Below are 19,431 nucleotides of genomic sequence, written 5' to 3' on the forward strand. Positions count from 1 at the left end.
GTTTAGCACAGTGACTGGCATAACTAAAGAGGCTTAGATTTTTTCTTCCATAGTAGTAAGTACTTAATGAAATGCCTCTTGATTGTATTGATTGACGAAGGCATAGATGGAACACTTAGTAAATCTGCAAATGAAATGAAGCTTGGAGGAAGAGCTAGCACATTGGATGATGAAGACTAGATCCGAAAAGATCTCAGTGGGTTAGAACAGTAATTCCCATTTAGTGGTTTGTCAACCCCCAAGGGATTCATGGTAAAAAAAAAATTTCTTGATGGTGTCTTAAGCAATAAATAACAACCCAATTATGTCACAGATGTATTTTTCTTCTTGTAACGAGCATGTGCCTGTTTGAAGCATTACAGATTTGTTTCTTCAGTGATTTGAAACTGTCATGATCGTGCTTGCAATGATTTTGGCGTTTATAAAGCAATTACATCAAACTGCTTCTTACTAAGCATGATGGGTTCTTGCAGTTTTTCAACCTGTCTTCAAATTGTTTCCAAATTGCCATAGTTTGGCATTTGAGTGCACAAAGGATTTGGCATTTGAGTGCATGGTGATTCCCAATGGATAGTCAGACACCTGTCATGCATGTACTTTTATTTACATTCTGTTAGATCCCCTCTGTTACCTTATACTTCATCAGCTGTATAATCATGTGATCAAGATGTTGCAAATTTCTGCATTCTTGCAATGCCAATGTCTGGCTGTTTGAAAGTCATAATCCCTGGGTCTGTGTGTGATGAGCTAGCTTGAAATGCTCACAGACCATTATAAACATCCTGCAGAAACAAACCTTCTATTACTTCTCATTGCAAAATTAAGTCCATTTCCTGATTTAAATTAATCCTGTGCTTAAGTTACTATTCTTCTAATCAGATGGATTTTCAAGTGGGCTGTTTGGCAATGTTGGTCATTCATTTAGTAGAGTATGAGAATGTTTGTGAAGAATATTACAAGATCTACGTATCTAGCTCTAATCTCTCTCCTGAGTTCTATAAGAGTGGTATGCTCACTGTAGAAGACAAGAAAGTCACATCTGGGGTCATTCTTTATAAAATTAGTTTATATGTAAATGCTGTTAAGATGAAACAATACATGCAATTGAACTTTAAGTACATTTATCATTTAATATGACCTTGTCAGCCAGTAGAAAAGTAAATAATTTATTATCATAACTAGCTCTTCATTTTCATCAACTGATGAGATAAACAAAAAAAAACGAATTTCCATCTTTTAGCAAGAGATGCAAGCTTGTTAAATTCTACCACACATTTTTGTGAATGATTATTTTCACTTAATTCTTATTTTAAATAAAATACATATAGAAGCAGTTAGGTGGGACAGTGAATAAAGTCCTGGACCTGGAGTCAAGAAGACTTGAATTCAAATCTATCCTCTGCAACTTACTAGCTGTATCACCCTGAGCAAGTCACTTAACCTGTTTGTCTCAGTTTTCTCATCTGTAAAATGGGATGATAATAGCACTTTTATCTTAGATCAAATGAGATAGTGTTTGTAAAGCAAAATTTGTAAAGCAAAATTTAAATCGCTGTAAAATTCTAGCAGTTGTCATCCTCATCATCATCATCATCATCATTAATAAACTTGATGAGGAACTAGACTTAAGCTGATGTCTGTTTGATGTTGAGTCAGGTATTTCAAACCTTTGTTCAAATAAAAAAATTGAGCATCAAAATTAAGTTTATATATAAATATTACATTATGTTAAACATCCTCCAAATTGTAAATTATTTCTTTAAAAATGTTGTTTATATTCAAGAAAATATATTTTCAAAAAGAAATTTAGTATGAAATTTTGCAGATAATAGTAAGCGTATGAGACCTTGCTGGATTATTTCTTTTAATTTTATAGAGTGTCTCAGATAGAGGAAGCTACGTGGAGATAACTAAATAAACAAGATTAAATCTCTCTTTTGCCCTGTCTTGGGTGGCCTTCCTAATTAGCCCCTTGGCCTATTCCCATCCCTGTAATTGTGCGTCTTATGCTCCAGGAAACCAGGGATACATGTTCTAAGTATACCTCGTGCAATGCCTTGTTTCTTCTTAAATGAACAAAAAGTTATTGCAGAAATCCCAAGGCCCAGTGGATAGATAGACTGCTAGGCCCGGAGTCAGGAAGAAATAAGTTCAAATCCAGTCTCAGACATTTGCCAGCTGTGTGACCCTGGGCAAGTCGTTTAGCCTCTGTTTGCCTCAGCTATAAAATGAAGCTAATAACAGCACCTACTTCACAGGTTTGTTGTGAGAGTCAAATGAGATAATTTTTGTAAAAAAGTGCTTAGCACAGTGCCTGGCACATAGTAGATGCTATATAAATACTTATTCCCTTCCTACATAAAATATTCATAATTATTTTATAGTTTATAGTTTTATATTTATGATTTAATATATTTATATGTTATATATTGCTTATTAACTATTTCTATTTATAGTTTAGAATATGATTTTATATTTTATAACCATAATTATATCATATAAATTTTAATTTGGAGCTTTTGGGGAGTAAAAGTTACCATTGTAGTTATTGTAAGCACTTTATGAATAAATCTGAAAGAATATTATGAGTAATATATTAAATTACCCTAGGGGTTCACCATACATGTACATATATATATATATATAATATATATATATATATACATGTACATATATATATACGTATATGTATGTGTGTGTGTGTGTGTGTGTGTGTGTGTGTGTATAAATAATTTGTTGCTGTTGAAAGGGGTTTGCAGATCAAAGATAATTTTGGAAACCACTAGACTGTGGCAATGGGCAGAACTGAATTAGATGAAACGCAATGGGAGTAATATAAATTCCCACACTTGGTTTAAAAAAAAATCCTTTTCTCAAATTCAGGAAGAGAGAGTCATAGCTAGGCAATAGCTCCCATGAAGAAAAGCTAGGTATTGTAGTGTACTCCATATGAGTGGGTTATGGCAGCCAACCAAAGCTAGAGCTATCCCAGTCTGCATTTAGAAAGTCAATGTACAGAATGAAAGAGTTAATAGTTCCCTGGAATTCCATCTTCAGAAGGTCACATCTGGAATACAGTCCTGAGCACCACAATTTGAGAAAGATGTAGACCAGGTGGAGTATTTCCAGAAAAAGGAGACCAAGATGGTGGGAAGACTGGAGGACATGCCATACAAGAATCTAGTGAAGGAAATGGGAAAGTTGAGTCTGGAGAAGATTTAGGGGTGATTTGATCAGGTCTTCAAGTATATGAAGTGTTCTCAGGTGGAAAAGGAATGTGGATTTGTTAAGGATAGAAGCTGCTGAGAGGTCTGACGTCAGAAAAGGCTTCCTAGTGATTATAGCTAATAAAAAGTAGGGAGGGCTGCCTCAGGAAGCTGTGGGCTCCCCCTGCACTATAACAGGGCTTCAAGCAAAAGCTAAAGGATGACTTCTCACATATGTTATAAAGGAGATTAAGGTACGGGTTGATTAAGTCCCTTGTAGCTTTATCCCATGGGAGAGGAGAGACAGAGAGAGAGAGAGAGACAGAGAGAGAGAGAGAGAGAGAGAGAGAGAGAGAGAGAGAGAGAGAGAGAGAGAGAGAGAGAGACGAAGACACAGAGATAGAGGGACAGGGAAAGAGTGAGAGAAATGGAGAGACAGAAAGAAATAGTGAGGGGGAAGGGAGAAACTGAGAAGAAGAGACAGGGTGGGAGGGAGATAGGTGAAGAGAGAGGGGGAGGGAGAAAAGGAAGGGGAGAGAAAGAGAGAGAGAGAGGCAGAGAGAGAGAGAAAGAAGAGAAGAGATGGAGAGAGGAGAGGAGAGGAGAGACAGAGAAAAAGAGGGAGAGGAGCTTTTTAATGCTACTGTAAAAATGTCCCTGATCTATTTAACTAGATTCTCTTTGCATAAGACCATATTAGTAAGATACTTCAAAAATTTTTTTAATTATTTAAAAAATAATTTAAAATATTTAAAAATTTAAAAATATTTTAAAAATAAAAATAATTATTATTTTATTAACCCTCTCATAGTCTTACACAGGTTGTCTCAAGGAGAGACTATTAGCTCCCAAACAGAACTAAATCTCTCTTTTGCTCTGTCTTGAGTCACCTTCTTAATCAGCCCCCTCACCTATTCTCATCTCTCTCATTATGTGTCTTTTTCTCCAGGAAACAGGAGCTACACATCCCAGGCATACCTAATTCACTGCCTTATTTCTTCATAAACAATCCCATTTAGGTATAGAACCTTAAAAATCCTTATTGCACTTGGTTGTTGGGAATGGAACTGGGACCAATTGGTGGAAGTTACAGAGAGGAACATTCTGGCTGAAGAATAACAGCTCCTCTTTCTACACCACTTCAATGACCAGAGAAGCGACATGGCGTAGAGAATAACAGCCTAGCCTAAAAGCCAGTAAGGCTTGAGTTTAAGTCCCACACACTGGCTGTGTGACCCTATGCAAATTGCTTAACCTCTCGGTGTTCTAGATACCTCTCTAAGACTTTAACTTGAAGAGAAAGTGCTCATTTGCATGACAAGAGGCAGTTTCCTCATTCATTTCCTCATTCCTATGCCAATGAATAGCTGGTCCAGTCTCAATCCCTCTAAAGAGGCTACAAAGCACTTTCCTCAGGATAATCTTTTTATAATAACAGTAATGAGTATTTATGTAGTGCTTTAAAGTTTGCTAAGCACTTTACAAATATTATTTCATTTGATCCTCACTACAACACTGAGAGGTAGTTTTATTATTATCCCCATTTTACATATGGGGAAACTAAGGCAGACAGTGGTTAATTGACTTGTCCAGGGACTACTACTACCAGGCTATTAAGTATCTAAGGCCAAATTGAAATTAGGTCTTCCTGATCCCAAGTTCAGCTCTCTCTAGTCGCTGTGTCCCATAAATATCTTTCCAGATGTTAACGTTAAGAATGTTAAGGCTTGTTAGGAAATAGACAGGACAGTAAGCATTCTTCATCCACCTAGTGTTTCATATGTAGATGGTTAGACCAAAGTCTTCAGAGTGATTGTGAATCTTGTTTAGAAGCCATTGCTTGATGTAATCAGCACCATGTCCTCCGCAAACAGGCATTGAGAGGACTTCACCATTATATTGGGAATCCTTCTTCACCTTGACTTTATGTTGGGTCTCCTCCGTGACAGTGGCGAATGTCTTTGGTGAGGATACCTCTCCCTGATATTAAAAAATCAGAGTTGTCATTAACATGCTGATCTCTGTCATGTATTTGAAGGATTCCTATAATTTTGACATAGGCACGGGAGACCATTTGTTAAAGAAGAACCTTTCAATTGATGTTCTACTCTACCAAATCAAATAGTTGTTGTTATTTTAATAGTCAACAAACAGCACCATGGGATCTTATATTCTCTACACCTTTCAGTCAATTGTGTGATAGTAAAGATTCAGTCCAGTTTTTGCACTTGTATAAAACATGCCTGTTCCCTTCTAATACCATCATCAAGGATGCCATTGGGTCATGTGTGGATAATTCTCACAAAATGTTATATAGATAAGAAAATGAACATCAAGGTTGGTAGTTATTGTCTTTTCTTGGGCACTTTTTGGGTCATATTATGGTTTGAGATTATTCTCATGTCTTCGATATGTTTCCTTTCTTCATATACTTTGAGAATCCATCACTCAATACTCCTTGAATTGTGTTACCTCCGGCAGAGACCACCACTGTGTATGCTTGTACTTGGACTAGTCCAACTGCTTCCCCCCCCCTTCATTTTCATCATGTCATTTCTGCTTTCTTTATTTGAACATCTGGACATGATAAGATAATAGATCCAGAGGTGAAAGTGACCTAAGAGGCCATGTAGTCCAAGGCCCTCATTTTACAGATGAGGAAACTGAGGACCAGAGAGGGAAGTTACTTGCCTTAGAATATGTAAGTAGAAAGTGGCAGAGCCAGGATGCAAATCCAGGCCTTCTTATATAAGCCTGATGCTCTTTCCATGATACTCTATTGCCTCCAGGCAGATGTCAGGAGGAAGACTTGAACCCATCCCTCCAGGGAAATGCCTGCAAACTTGAATGGAATTCTGATAGTTGAGTACATGTATGTATTGCACTGCTCAGCTTTCCTTGAGAGTAAAAAAAAGTTTATCAAAATCTGCTGATTATTTTCCTCTTTCATCTCTTTCTTGTTCTCCTCCATGGTTCATCCGTAACTGCCCTCGGGATGACTTTGTCCAGTTGAATCTTGTATTAAGTTCTCTCTAAACTGATTTTTCCTTTCCCAAGTACTCCAGTTTGGCTGGAACACAGTGAGAGCAAGGAACAGGGAGATGAGATCAGTAAGGGAAGGTGGGTTAGAGGCAGATCACAAAGGGCTTTAAAATCAGATGAGTCTGTCCTTTGTCCTAGGAGCAACTGGGGGCCACTGACACTTCCCAAGCAAAGGAATAACATGGACAGACTGAGGTGTTAAGAATATTCGTTTGCAGTTGAGTAGAGGATATATTGAAGAGAGGAGAGACTGAGTGCTGGGAAACCAATCAGGAGACTATTGCAATGGTCCAGGTAAGAGGTCATGAGGGCCTGAACTTTGGTGATAACTGGGTGAATAAAGAGAAGAGGATGGATGGATGGGAGAAATGTTATATTGGTATGGTCAATGAGACTTAAATACTAATTAAATAAGGATGGGGGGAAAGGGAAGAGAAGGGCATTTATTAAGCACCTACAAGGTGCCAAGCACTGTGCTAAGTGCTTTACAAATATCTCATTTGATCAAATGAAGTGAGGGAGCATGGGAAGTTATCAATCTGAGTTACTGGGAAGATTGTGATGCCCTCAACAACAATCAGGAAGTTTGGAAGTGAATTTTGGGAAAAAGCTGAGTTTTATTTTGGACACTTTTTTTTTCAAGATAAAAATCTAAAGGACAAAGAATAACAAAACTGAAAAAAGAATTGATAATATTTTAACAGATGGGAAGTGACTTGTTATTGATGTAGAAGTCATTCTTACACTGTGTTTACGTTCTTTGCACCACCAAACACTAACTTATTAAAGACCAAAATTAATACAAAGCTAGAAGGAAGAATAAAATGTAGGGGGAAAAAGCTAGGATATGCAATTAAACCGACTCCCACCTGATCTAACAAGTTATTGATGCACCAAAATGGGATACAAATGGAGGAAAAGACAGCAACATTGTATTTGTACCTCAGTCAGCTGTTTTATGTATTTTGCATTTATCTTGCTTTTACTTCTTCATGTATTTGTTTCTCTTCAATAGACTATAAGCTTCTTGAGAGCAGGGACCCTTTTATTTTTGTCTTTCTATCCCTAGCCCCAAGCATGGTGCCTTAGTAAATGGTTATTGATTAATCAATTAGATCTCTAAGGCCCCTTCCAGCCCTAAACCTTCTGATCTGGTTGCTTAGCTGGGAAGAGCTAGACTGGTATTTAAAAGATAATTGACAATTTCACGTCTGAAGAGTTTCGACTAGCCTCTGCTCATCAGATGTACTTAAGACCAGCTTGAGAAACCTGTTCAATAAGGTTCAACTTGGAGGCTGGAGGCTGGACTAACTGACCTCTGAAGATCCTTTCCAGCTGTCATCTTCTAAGAATTTAAGCTTCAAAAAAAAAAAAAGGAAGCAGTGCTGACTTTTCTGAAGAGTGAACTAATCAATTATTAAATAAAAGAAGCCCACCCGCTCACCCACCATGATTTCCTTATTAACCAACCTAATCCCAAGGCAACAGAGACCATTTTGCTTTAAGAATAGAAGCTGAAGAAAGGTCCTGGTTTCCACCCCCCCCCCTTCACTTAAGCCCCTTTTCAGCCAGACAAAACCCCTCTTAGGCAGCCTCCTTGCCACTCCATGCAAGGGACCCAGGGCTGTCAGTGGCAGGCCAGTGAAGAAGGAGCAGCATCTCTGCCCACCCCACCCCCCTCCTTCCTGACTCTCTCTTGCTTTTCCTTTTTAATTTTTCTCCTTGAAAAGCCTGAGTGATCCTTGTGCTCAGATGGTGTTACTGACACCCCCAACAGAGTGCCAGTAATTATTCCCACTCTGCTGGGGCTTTGATAAATAAGGTTCTGAGGCCTGCCTTTGGCTCAGTCGCATCGGCTTTGTTCCTGCTCAAGTTATTTCCCTCCCTAGATAATGAAAAAAAGGTGGGAAACACTACCCCTCTAGGAAAGAGGGAAACACCAACAAGTTATTAACCTTAAAAACCACTATCCTCTAGCCAAAGGACCCAGGAGCTAGCACAGGAGGGGAACCCAAGGCTCTCTTTCCATCAGTGTCAAAAGTTTGGGATGAGATGCCAGAAAATGAAAAACCATTCACCCCCAAAGACACAGGCCAGAAAACTGAAGTATTGGCAAAGTGTGTCCTGGATCCTTACAACAGCCCTAGGGAGTACGTGCTTTTATTATCCCCATTTTACAGTTAAAGAAATTGAGGCAGACAGAGATTAAGTAACTTGCTCAGGGTCACACAGCTCATAAATAAATGGATGAGGCTGGATTTGAACTCAAGTCTTCCTGACTCCAGATCCAGTGTTAATCCATTGTGCCACCTAACTTGGTTTGGAGGAACTTCGATCAATCAGCTGATTGATCAATTAATAAATATTTACTAAGCATTTAGGTGGTGCAGTGGATAGAATGCTGGACCTGGAATCAGAAAGACCTGAATTCAAATCCTGCCTTAGATACTTATTAGCTGTGTGATCCTGAGCAAATCACTTAACCTCTGTTTGCCTCAATTTTTTCATCTATAGAATGGGAATAATAATGATACCTATCTCCCAGAGCTATTATGACGATGAAATGAGATAGTATTTGAAAAGTGCTTGGCAAACCTTAAAGCAATCTAATAATGCTAGTTATTATTATTATTATTACTATGTATCAGCACTGTTCTAATCACTAGGCATACGAAGAATGAAACAATATCTACTGACAAAGAGTAGATGTTCTATGTGGAAAACAATGCATACATACATAAGCATAGACAGCAAATGTAAAGAGGATAAACTCCTAAATTCAGAAAAGGTCAACAAAGAGAGGGTTGTTCTCAAGGCGGAGCACTGGCTTTGGGAGATTAGGAAAGGCTGAATGTGGCAGGCTTCAGCTGCTCCTTGAAGCACGAGAGGGCGTCTCTGAGGCAGAGGTGAGGAGAGAGTGAATTCTGGGCACGAAAAATGGCCAGACCAAATACACAGAGACGTGAAGACAGAGCATTGTGAGAGGGATAGAGAGAAGGTCGGTTTCGTTGGATCATCCAGGAATGGAAGGGAAGTACTACGGAATGAGGCAGGACATACAGGTTGAGGCCAAGTTGTGAATGGCTATAAAAGCCAAACAGAGGATTGATTGGATCAGAGTCAATAAGTAGCAACTAAATGTGACTGGTGGGGATCATATACTTAAAATTAGAATGCTCTTGAAAACCAACTTTGGTATCTCTTTCTTTGCACACCTGTTCTTTCTCCCACAGAATGTAATCTCCTTGAAAGTAAGGTTGGTTCCAATTTTGTCTTTGAATCCTTAACTCTTTTTTTTTTAGAAATTTATTTATTTATTTTTCATTTTCAACACCCATTTCCACAAGATTTTGAGTTCCAAATAAAGAATAGAAGCTGAGGAAAGGTCCTGGTTTCCCCTCCTCCTAATCTCTCCCCTCCCCCATCCCAAGATGGCATGCAAATCAATATAGGCTCAACATACACATACATATTAAACCTATTTTCACATCAGTCATATTGTACAGAAGACTTAGAACCAATGGGAGAAACCATGAGAAAGAAGAAGCAAAAAAAAAGGGGAGAACAATTAATATGCTTCTATCTGCATTCAGACTTCATAGTTCTTTTTCTGGATGTCTACAGCATTTTTCATCATGAGTCTTTCAGAGTTGTCTTAGATCTTTGCATTGCTAAGAAAAGATAAGTCTATCGAAGTTAGTCATCACACAGTGTGGCTGTTGCTGTGTACAATGTTCTGCTGGTTCTGCTCACTTCACTCAGCATCAGTTCATATAAGTCTTTCCAGGTTTTTCTGAAATCCACCTGCTCATCGTTTGAATCCTTAACTCTTAAACAGTGCTTAGGAAATAGTAGGCACTCAATAAATGCTTAGTGACTGATGGATGGAATAAGGATGGGCCTGCAAGTCTAGGGCACCAGGATTCTTAGTGTAAGGAAAAGTGTGCTAGACTTGGAATCAGGAGTAGTCACACCTCTCTGAGCTTTCATTTCCTCATCTCTAAAATGGGGATGACAATATTCATATACAGGTTTCTGTGAAGCTCAAGTGCCACAAAAGTATATAAACTTTAAAGATTTGATGTAATTTTTTTGGTCTATGCCTGTGATTTCATTGGTATAGGTAACATTGTAAACCAAATGAGGGCTGTATAGCCTTAGAGAGTTGCTTGAGGGCACTAAGGGCTCACAGCCATTATGTATCTGAGACAAGATGTGATCCCCAGTTCTTCCTGCCTCTTTGGTTGACCTTCTATCTACTAGGTCTCACTGTCTCTACAGAGAGAATAAAGTAAGGAGCTAGACCTGAGATTTCATTGGTATAAGCACCTCCTTGAGTAAACTCCTACCAGTTCAGATTGTGGCCTTCTCTGTAACTTAGATACTTAGAGTTTCCTTGGACAATGAGAGACTGTGTCTTGCCTAGGGTATATAACCGTAACTGTTATACGTCAAAGACCTGGAACCCTTGAACTTTAAACTGGCTCAGAGACCATTTCTCTACAATCATACCATACTGCATCTCTAAATGTCATTTATTAAATGATTTCTTTTCCTCTTTGAAAGGACATAAAATTCACCCAATGGCTGGACAAGAATGTCTTTTTGGTTTCATGTCCTGATTCTGGAGAAGTGCAGGAAGAATATGGTTTTAAGTTCAATGAACTCCTTGACCACTATCCATCCATAAAGGGTCCCACATGACAAAGACTCTCCCTGGTGAATCTTTCATTTTCCAGGGAGGTCATTGACTTTAAAAGCTCCTGGTCAAATCATAGATTTGGTTCCTACATCATAGGCTCATAGATTTAGAGCTGGCAGTGGCCTTGAAGACAACTTTGAATTCAACTCCCTCATCTGCAAAAAACGAGAGGTTGGATTAGAGTTTTCAAGCCTTTTTTCAGCTCTAAAATTAGGAACCTCTGGAACTCATATGTTAAGTGACTTACCTAGGGAAATAGCTTTTAAGGGTAGGAGGGGGGTGGGGATAATGAAACCAACCCTTCCGGATTCTGTGGCCAGCATTCTAGACACTGTGCCAAGCCTCCTATTAATGAAATGCTCCTTTCACACCAACTATCTGGAAAGAAACTTGGAGCCAAAATGTGGTCCAAACCAACCTACCTGGAACTCACCGGTTTTATCAGTTTTGCCCTATTTTTGAGGCTCCTTCTGCTAAATAATAATAATAATAATAATAATAATAATAATAATAATAATAATAATAATAAGGAGAGAACCAAGACAAACTAGATATAGATTGAGGTCAGAGGAAAAGATTGACAGTCCACAGCCTGACAAGACCCAGTCTTTCTTAATTTAGGAAAGAAATAAAAACAAAAACAAAAAACCCCAAATCAGTGAGATTTGAAAACCTCTCTGGAAGTCCCACTTGCCCTCATTCCTCTGTTCATTTTGGATTCCGCCACAGGCACTGATAAGAAAGAAACTGGGCCAGGATTTGAATTAATGCTTTTAGACAAATATCCGTTCCATCTCCAATTCTAATGCTAATTACATTTGTGGATCAAAGACCATTCGTTAAAGTTTTGCTTTTGAAAAACAGAGGGAGATTTTACTTTCTTGTTTGATTTTTTTTTTATGGGCCTTGAATGGAGTCGAGGCTGGGGAGGGGGAGGGCTTGAGTGAAGGGAAGGAATGCCTTATCCAGTAAGGACTTGTAAGGGGCCAGATGTTCCCAAAATATCCTTTTGGGGGAAAATAATCATAAACTCCAGGATTCCTTCTGTGTTCCTCTTGACTCTGCTGTTTGAACTGGACAGAGCGTGTTACGGCTGGCTGGGATGCAGCCAGCTTGCTGATATGAAAAAAAAGGAGGGTACCTTTAAAAAATAGTTCGAAAAGAAGTGATAAAGATGAAAAGGAACTGGGAAAAACTGTTTTTCAATGTGATGCCTCCTGGGCTCTAGCAAGGCAGAACAAGGCTGTTTGGGGAGCAAAGGAGGAGAAACCATATCAAGGCAAATGAAAGAAAATGAGAGATTGCAGGGATAGGAATGTGGTAAAGTGAGGATTAGGCAGTAAAGGCTTTGGGCTGCCAGCAGGAGGCAGCAAAAAAAAAAAGTTCAGAGGGTGAAAAAGCCAATTAGTGGAATATAAATCTAAAAAGCCAATTTCAGAAATAAAGTGGTGTTAACTCGGAGCAGCTAGGAAGAGGATTAGAGCCCAGCATTGACAGCCTGCAATTTGGAGAGAAGGTTGAAAGGAGCTAAGTAGGAAAGCAGAAGGCAAATATTTAAGCAATCAGCTCTCCCCACCCACCCCATGGGTAGGTTTCTGTGTCATATACAGCACAGATAAATAGAGGGTGTGCATTGATCATAGCTTCTGCTTTGCATCCTTGGCTCTCCTCTATGTGTTTATAGGATCTTAGATTAAGAACTAGAAGGGACATCAGAAGCTTTCAATTCCAACCCCCTCGTTTTGAGGAAACTAAGGCTCTAGATAGCTCAGTGGATAGAGTGCTAGACCTGGAGTCAGGAAGACCTGAATGCAAATCTGGCCTCAGATACTTCCTAGCTGTGTGACCCTGGGCAAGTCATTTAACCCTGTTGGCCTCAATTTCCTCATCTATAAAATGAACTGAAGAAGGAAATGGCAAACTGTTCCAATATCTCTGCCAAGAAAACCCCAAATGGGACTGAAGAGTAGGACATGACTGAAACAACTGAATGACAAAATCTCAGATGGAAAGGCTAACTCTGGGGATTTGGAAAGACTTCCCGAACAAGATGGCCTTTGAGTATTGAAGGAAACCAACAAGTCTAAGAGGTGGGGGTGAGGAGGGACAGCACCCCATGTAGGAGGAAATGTCAGAGTGGAGGGGAGCTAGTAAGCCAGTATGGTGGTTCATAGAGTACATAAAGATTGGAAAGGTAAGAAAAGGCCAGGATGCAAAGAGCATTAAATGCCAAATAAAGACTTTATAGTTGATCCTGGAAGTAACAGGGAGCCACAGGAATTTATTGAGTTAGGGGGAGAGGGTGACTTGGTCAGACTTGTGCTTTAGGAAAATCTCTTCAGTAGCTGTGTGGAGGATGAATTGGAATGGGAAGAGACTGGAGGCAGAAAGACCAGGTAGGAGGCTATTGAAACAGTCCAGGTGAAAGGTGATAAGATCCTATACTGAGGTGAAGGCTGTGTGACTGGAAAGAAGAAGAGGAATCTGAGAGTGGTCATGAAGAGAAATGATGAGATCTAGCAATAGACTGGATGTATAGAATGAGTGAAAGTGAGCAAGAAAAAGAGAATAGCACTAAGTTTGGGAGCCTGAGTGAAGGGAAGAGGAGTGAGTTTGGGAAGGAAGAATGAGTTCTATCTGGGGCGTGTTGCGTTTGGGATGCCTTCATGAAACAGGGACAGGGCTCTGTCCTGGGTCCTGGTATCTAGTATGTATCTGGTTATTTGAATGCAAATATGCAAATTAGAATCTATGTTCCTTGAGGACAGGGGCTGTGTTTTTGCCTTTCTTTGTATCTCTAGTACTTAGCACAGTACCAGGTATTTAGTAAATGCTTAATAAATGCTTGGTGACTGACTGATTCCGAATCCAGGAGTCCTTCCACTGTCCACCTCTTTTATTTATTCGTTTGTTTATTATTTGTTTACTTTTTGGCGAGGCAATGGGGTTAAGTGACTTGCCTAGGGTCACACAGCTAGTAATTGTCAAGTGTCTGAGGTCGCATTTGAACTCAGGTCCTCCTGACTCTAGGGCTAGTGCTCTATCCACTGAGCTATCTAGACACCTTGCTGCCCCTACCTCTTTTTGTTGTACCATAGTGGGTTTGAGATTGGCATCATCCTTCCCTCATCTCTGAAGTTCTCCCTACGAACCTACAGGTCAGAGATTACAGCCTGATTGGCATTACTGGACCTGAGGCAGAGTTTGAAAATCACCCTCATTGAGAGTCAGTCAAGAGATCTGGGTTCAAGCCCAGCCTCTGATACATCCTGGCTGTGTGACCCTGGGTAAGTCACTTAACTTCTCAATGCCTGGGGCCGCTCTCTAAGATTACTAGCTGCTGATCTGTGAGGGTGGAGGTGGGGTGTTGTGAAGAAGGGAAGAGAGCAAGTATTTTTTAAGCAGCTACTATGTGTGAGTGGGTATCTGCCCCAAGCACTGTGAAGACTTCCCCTGGAGGAATGGGTGGATGAGAACAATTTGTTCCAATGGCCACCAAAGCAGCTGAAGCAGGCTCTGTGGAGCCTTAGAGCTTGGTCAGACATTGAGGACGCCAAGGGCATCCACTGAATTCTGGTCCATCGCCAGTCATCCTGACTTTTGTCTTGCCACTGGACTTAGATGAGTCTGAAATTTGGCTATAATATTTCTGGGAGTTCTCATTTTGGGATCTCTTTCATGAGGTGATCAGTGGATTCTTTGATTTCTATTTTTATCCTGTGGTTTTAGAAACTTTGATGACTCTAGAAGAGAGAGGCTGAGGACTTTGTGCAACTCTGTCTCACTTAAATCCAACTCCCTCACAAGTTACGACATCATCCCATGATGTCATTGGTCCCATTGGAAAACAAAAGATAAAAAAGTATGTGTTAAAAAGCTTACTGTTTTACCTCATTTGATCCTCACAACAACTCTAGGAAGTAGGGGCTATTAATTATTTCCATTTTACAGTTGAGAAAACTGAGATAGACAGAAGTTAATTGACTTCCCCAGGGTCACAACAGCTAATAAGTGTTGGAGGTTGGATCTGAACTCATGTCTTCCTGATTCCAGGCCCAACACTTTATTCACTGTACTATAATGCATAGATAGAGGGAATTTCCTTTCTTGGAGTTACCTATGCCAGTGAAAATCAGAGTTCTTGCTGGACAGAAAAAGGCAAAGACAATTTTCCAGACCTCCCCCTAAGGTTCTGAGCCTCCATTCCCTCACATATACTGACTTTTCTCAAGCTAAAGCTCTACCAGCCTCAGAGTGGACTTTTCTTGTGCTAAAAAAAATAAATGTGTGGTTTGCATGAAGTCATATTTAACAGCCTTCCTCCTCGGGTCCCTCCTGCAGCAGAATTTGCCTGCTCCCAAGGCGTAATCAGGCCCGTGATACCTGCAGTCTGGAAAGGGCAGTCTAATGCCTGCTGTTTCCCAAGAAAAGGGTGCATGGCACATTCTCAGGTGCGCCAGCCAGCAGGCAGCAACTAAGATAGCAGCCAAAAGGAATCATTATCTCCGCTATAGAGAAGCTTCTGACAGTTTATTAACTACAAAATCCTCCCGCTCAGCAAGGGCCGGCTTTGGGATGGCTTCTTCCTCCCTCCACCCCAATCTCCCTGTAGCCAGACAATATCTGTGTTGGAGCTGCTGACTATCATGGAAAAGTGTTTCTTAACAGTGAATAGGTCTGCCCTCCCCTCCCTTTCCCCATATCCTGCCTCCCCATATCCCAAAGACTGCTCTGAGAATTACTACTGAGCTCCCATAGGATCATAAGATGTAAAGATGCAAAGTATATTAAACAAATTTTTTTAGCATCATGTGCAATGTTGTTAGTGTTGTTCGGTTATTTTTCAGTTGTGTCTGACTTTTTGTGAATGACTTAGCTATTCCCAGCAATACAAAGATCTAAGACAATTCTGAAGGACTTATGATGAAAAATTTTATCTACCTCCAGAGAAAAAAACTGATGGAGTCTGAATGCAGATCAAAGTGTACTATTTTTTGCTTTATTTTTTTCACAAAATGACTAATATGAAATATGTTTTGCATGACTACACATGTATAACTTAGTGCAGTTAGGTGGGCACAGTGGATAGAGTTCTGGGCTTGGAATCAAGAAGACTGGTCTTTATGAGTTCAAATCTTGTCTCAGACACTTACTAGCTATGTGACCCTAGACAAGTCCCTTGATCTTGTTTGCCTCAGTTTCCTTATCTGTAAAATGAGCTGGAGAAGGAAATGGCAAACCACTTCAGACAAAGACAGTAGAAGATAAAAGGTCCTGGTGTGCTATAGTCCGTGGGATCACAAAGAGTCAGACACGATTGAATAACAACAACTTGTACAACTTATATCAACTGCTTGCCTTCTTAGGGAGGGGGGAGGGGAGAGGAGGGAGGGAAGGAGAGAATTTGAAAACTGAAATTTTTAAAAAATTAATGTTAAAAATTGTTTTTACATGTAATTAGGAAAAAAATTTAAATGTAAAAAAGAGGCGTATCTTTCAGAATTAAATAATTAGAGCCCTTCTGTACTCTGCTCTTACCAGAATTCGTTTGTAGTGCTGTGTTCATTTCTGGACCCTATGGTTTGGGAAGGGCATGGATATATGACAAAGCATGAAGAAGAGGGCAATAAAGACAGTAAAGGCCCTGATCCCAGGCCATATAAAGATTACTTGAAGGTACTAGGTACATTTAATCTGGAAAGAAATAAAGAGTCAAACATTTTCCATCTGCTCCAGTTGTCCCTTCTCCAATTCATCCAGGTTTACACCTAGATCAAAGGTAGGATGGTATAACAGACAGACCTAGGTTCAAACGCTGTGTCCAGTATTTACTGAGTGACCTTGGGCATGTCATTGAACCTCTTTTCTCTCATCTGACCAGAGTTTCCTCAACTGGAAAATGAAGAGCTTGAACCAGTTGACTTCTAAAAATTCCCTTCAGCTCTGAAATCCTATGAGCTATACTAGGGGGTTCTCTTACATCTTTCCCAGGTTTCCTGCATAAGTAGTATCAACTCAATATTATCTTAGCTGAGGAGTTCATGATTCACTGAAGTGAACAACCTGACCATATCAGTGCCAGGACTTCCATGCCACTGGTTCTCATGAGTTTTACAGGGTGAGATGTCTGCTGGTGATAATCCTTCCCAGCTGTGTGCCCACTGCTGCTTTTCTTCTATATCCTGAGCCTGTCCCATCATTCTTTGTGCATCCCTGTTTCATAGCCCTTTCTGCTCCTTCATCCCTATTCCTACCACCAATGTCCATGTGGAAGTTGCACCTTTTGCTCAAATGCACATTTTTGCTTTCACCATCTATTTCATTGCACAGGGAGGAGTTATGAGTTACACCACAATTACTATCATTTTTATTTCCACCCATTAGCTATAGACCACCTCCATTACACATGTCTTTACAATTCTGCCTCACTTCATTATTAGAGGAAGCATTAAAGACACCGGTCACAGAAAGTTTCGAAAAACTCATTTTCTTTTTTACCTATTAAGAGGCTACATTGAATTGCTTTCTTCAGTACTGGGGATGATTCAGTTTTGTGTACATACTCTATATTTCCTACTGACCTTTATCTTCACTCTGGATAAATTGCTACTTTCTGCTCTTTTGGAAGATGTGAGCGCTAATATCTATTCCCTCTTCTATCTCCAATGCTGTGTTTTCCCACCTCCGTGCCTTTGTTCATACTGTCCCTGATGCCTAAAATACCTGCTCTCCTCTCTTTACCTATTGAATTCCAATTGAATTTTAAAGTCCAACTCAAATTCCATCTCTTTCAGGAAGTCTTATCTGATCTCTGCCTACTGATCTCCCGGGCTTCCTTTAAATCCCAATTAAAATTCTTTCTTTTGCAGGAAGCCTTTCCTAACTGGAGTAGGAACAGCAAAGTCCCATTTTTCCCCAGAGCAGTGAGGCCCCATCCTTTCCCTATGTACTGATCAGGCAGCCCTTTCCGCTATATTCTTAGCCCTATATGCTGAGCAGGCAATTACTTCCCCCATATACTGAATAGGCAACCTAACCACTCCATAGCCCACCCTATCACCAGTGAGCTTGCAGTCAAGGGACTTTCCCAAGATGGAGCAAGTACAATAAGACTCCTCAATGCCCGATAGTAACTTATGTGATATCAAAGTCCCCATTTACATCTTATGAATATGGTAATGAAGGGACTCTTGAGAGTGAAAGTCTAGCTATTTCAAGATAGCCATCTGGAAGACCCAGTACAGCACAGGAACAAGTCTTTTTTGCTTGCATAGCACAAAGATTATGCAATAGCAAATGTCCATAAGTTACTCCCCCTTCAGCTCTGATATAAACAAGTCCCCATTCCCCTTCCACCAACCAGCCAGTATCCTGAGCTGCTTGGTTTCGTTTGCTTTTATGACAATAAAGCCCTGCTTGGAAGGACTGTGGCCTTGGTATTCTTACCAACTCCGAACCAGCTCTCCCACTGTGCTAACTTCGATTAATTCCAGTGTCTTCCTTTTGTTGATTATTTCCTTTTGTTGTGTTCGTCTTTCATTCTTGAAGAGAACCGTGACATCAGGGAGATGATGACATGACTTGTAATTGACTTTGTTTTGAGTGAGGGAGGGCTGTGCAAGGTCACCAGCCTTACTTTTTCCTCTAGAGCCATCTGGGTCCAATGGCCAGATATTCATCAGAACAACTGAAGATAGCTCAGGATGCAATGGGAGATCCTGGCCCTTTTAAGCTAAGATCTTTTCAGATTCTCACTTTGAGTGAGGCAATGGCCATTCAGTGAATAGGCCTCTCTAAGTAGTTGGTCAAATGATGGCCCCTTTAATTAAAAAAAAAAATCAAATGGGGAGGAGAAGACCGTCAGGGTTGCTGACCAAAAGAGAAACAGTTACTATTTACATTCTCTCTGAGCCAGGAGGGGCCAAAAAATAACCATTAAGTGATGCTTGGGCAGGGACCTATTGCCCAATCATGAGCTCCAGAGTGAATTGGGTTTAAGGCTTAATCTTTGAGAGAGAAATCTAGCCAGTAAACCTCAAGCTAAGTAGACACCTTTCAGCCCTAAAATTTTACCTTCCTTTGGGCAGAACACCCTCAGGTGAGGGGAAAGGAGAGGGAAGGGAGGGGAGGGAAGAGGAGGAGAAAGTGAGGCTGGTGACCTTGCACAGCCCGCCTTCACTTCAATCTAATTCGCTTGCAAGTCATGGCATCATCTCCCTGATGTCATGATCCTCTTCCAGAATGAAGAATAAACACAACCTGTGAGTAGTCTGAGCTGCCTCAATGGGTTTGTGGCTCATCAGTTACCTCTTTTCTGGAATAAGTAAATGAGATTGAGGAGAGGAGAGGAGAGGAGAGGAGAGGAGAGGAGAGGAGAGGAGAGGAGAGGAGAGGAGAAGATGAGTTGAGTTACCCAACTGGAATTGTCCAGCTGGGTCCAATGGCCACATATAGATGACTGAAGATGATCCCCTGGGCAAG

The 19,431-nt window shown here is 40.3% G+C and overlaps 1 long non-coding RNA gene across 2 annotated transcripts in view; it reads left to right on the top strand.

Moving 5' to 3' along the window:
• The window catches only part of LOC110220359 (uncharacterized), a 277,070-nt gene that overhangs the window by 232,512 nt on the left and 25,127 nt on the right, over positions 1 to 19,431 (top strand). For both annotated transcript variants that reach the window (XR_013485766.1, XR_013485765.1), the window contains one exon: positions 6,387 to 6,542. This is a non-coding gene — a long non-coding RNA (uncharacterized LOC110220359). The remainder of the gene's footprint in view (positions 1 to 6,386; positions 6,543 to 19,431) is intronic.

This window comes from Phascolarctos cinereus, unplaced genomic scaffold (assembly GCF_003287225.1).
Source record: "Phascolarctos cinereus isolate Bilbo 61053 unplaced genomic scaffold, phaCin_HiC Scaffold_4;HRSCAF=312, whole genome shotgun sequence".
NCBI classification, from domain to species: domain Eukaryota; kingdom Metazoa; phylum Chordata; class Mammalia; order Diprotodontia; family Phascolarctidae; genus Phascolarctos; species Phascolarctos cinereus.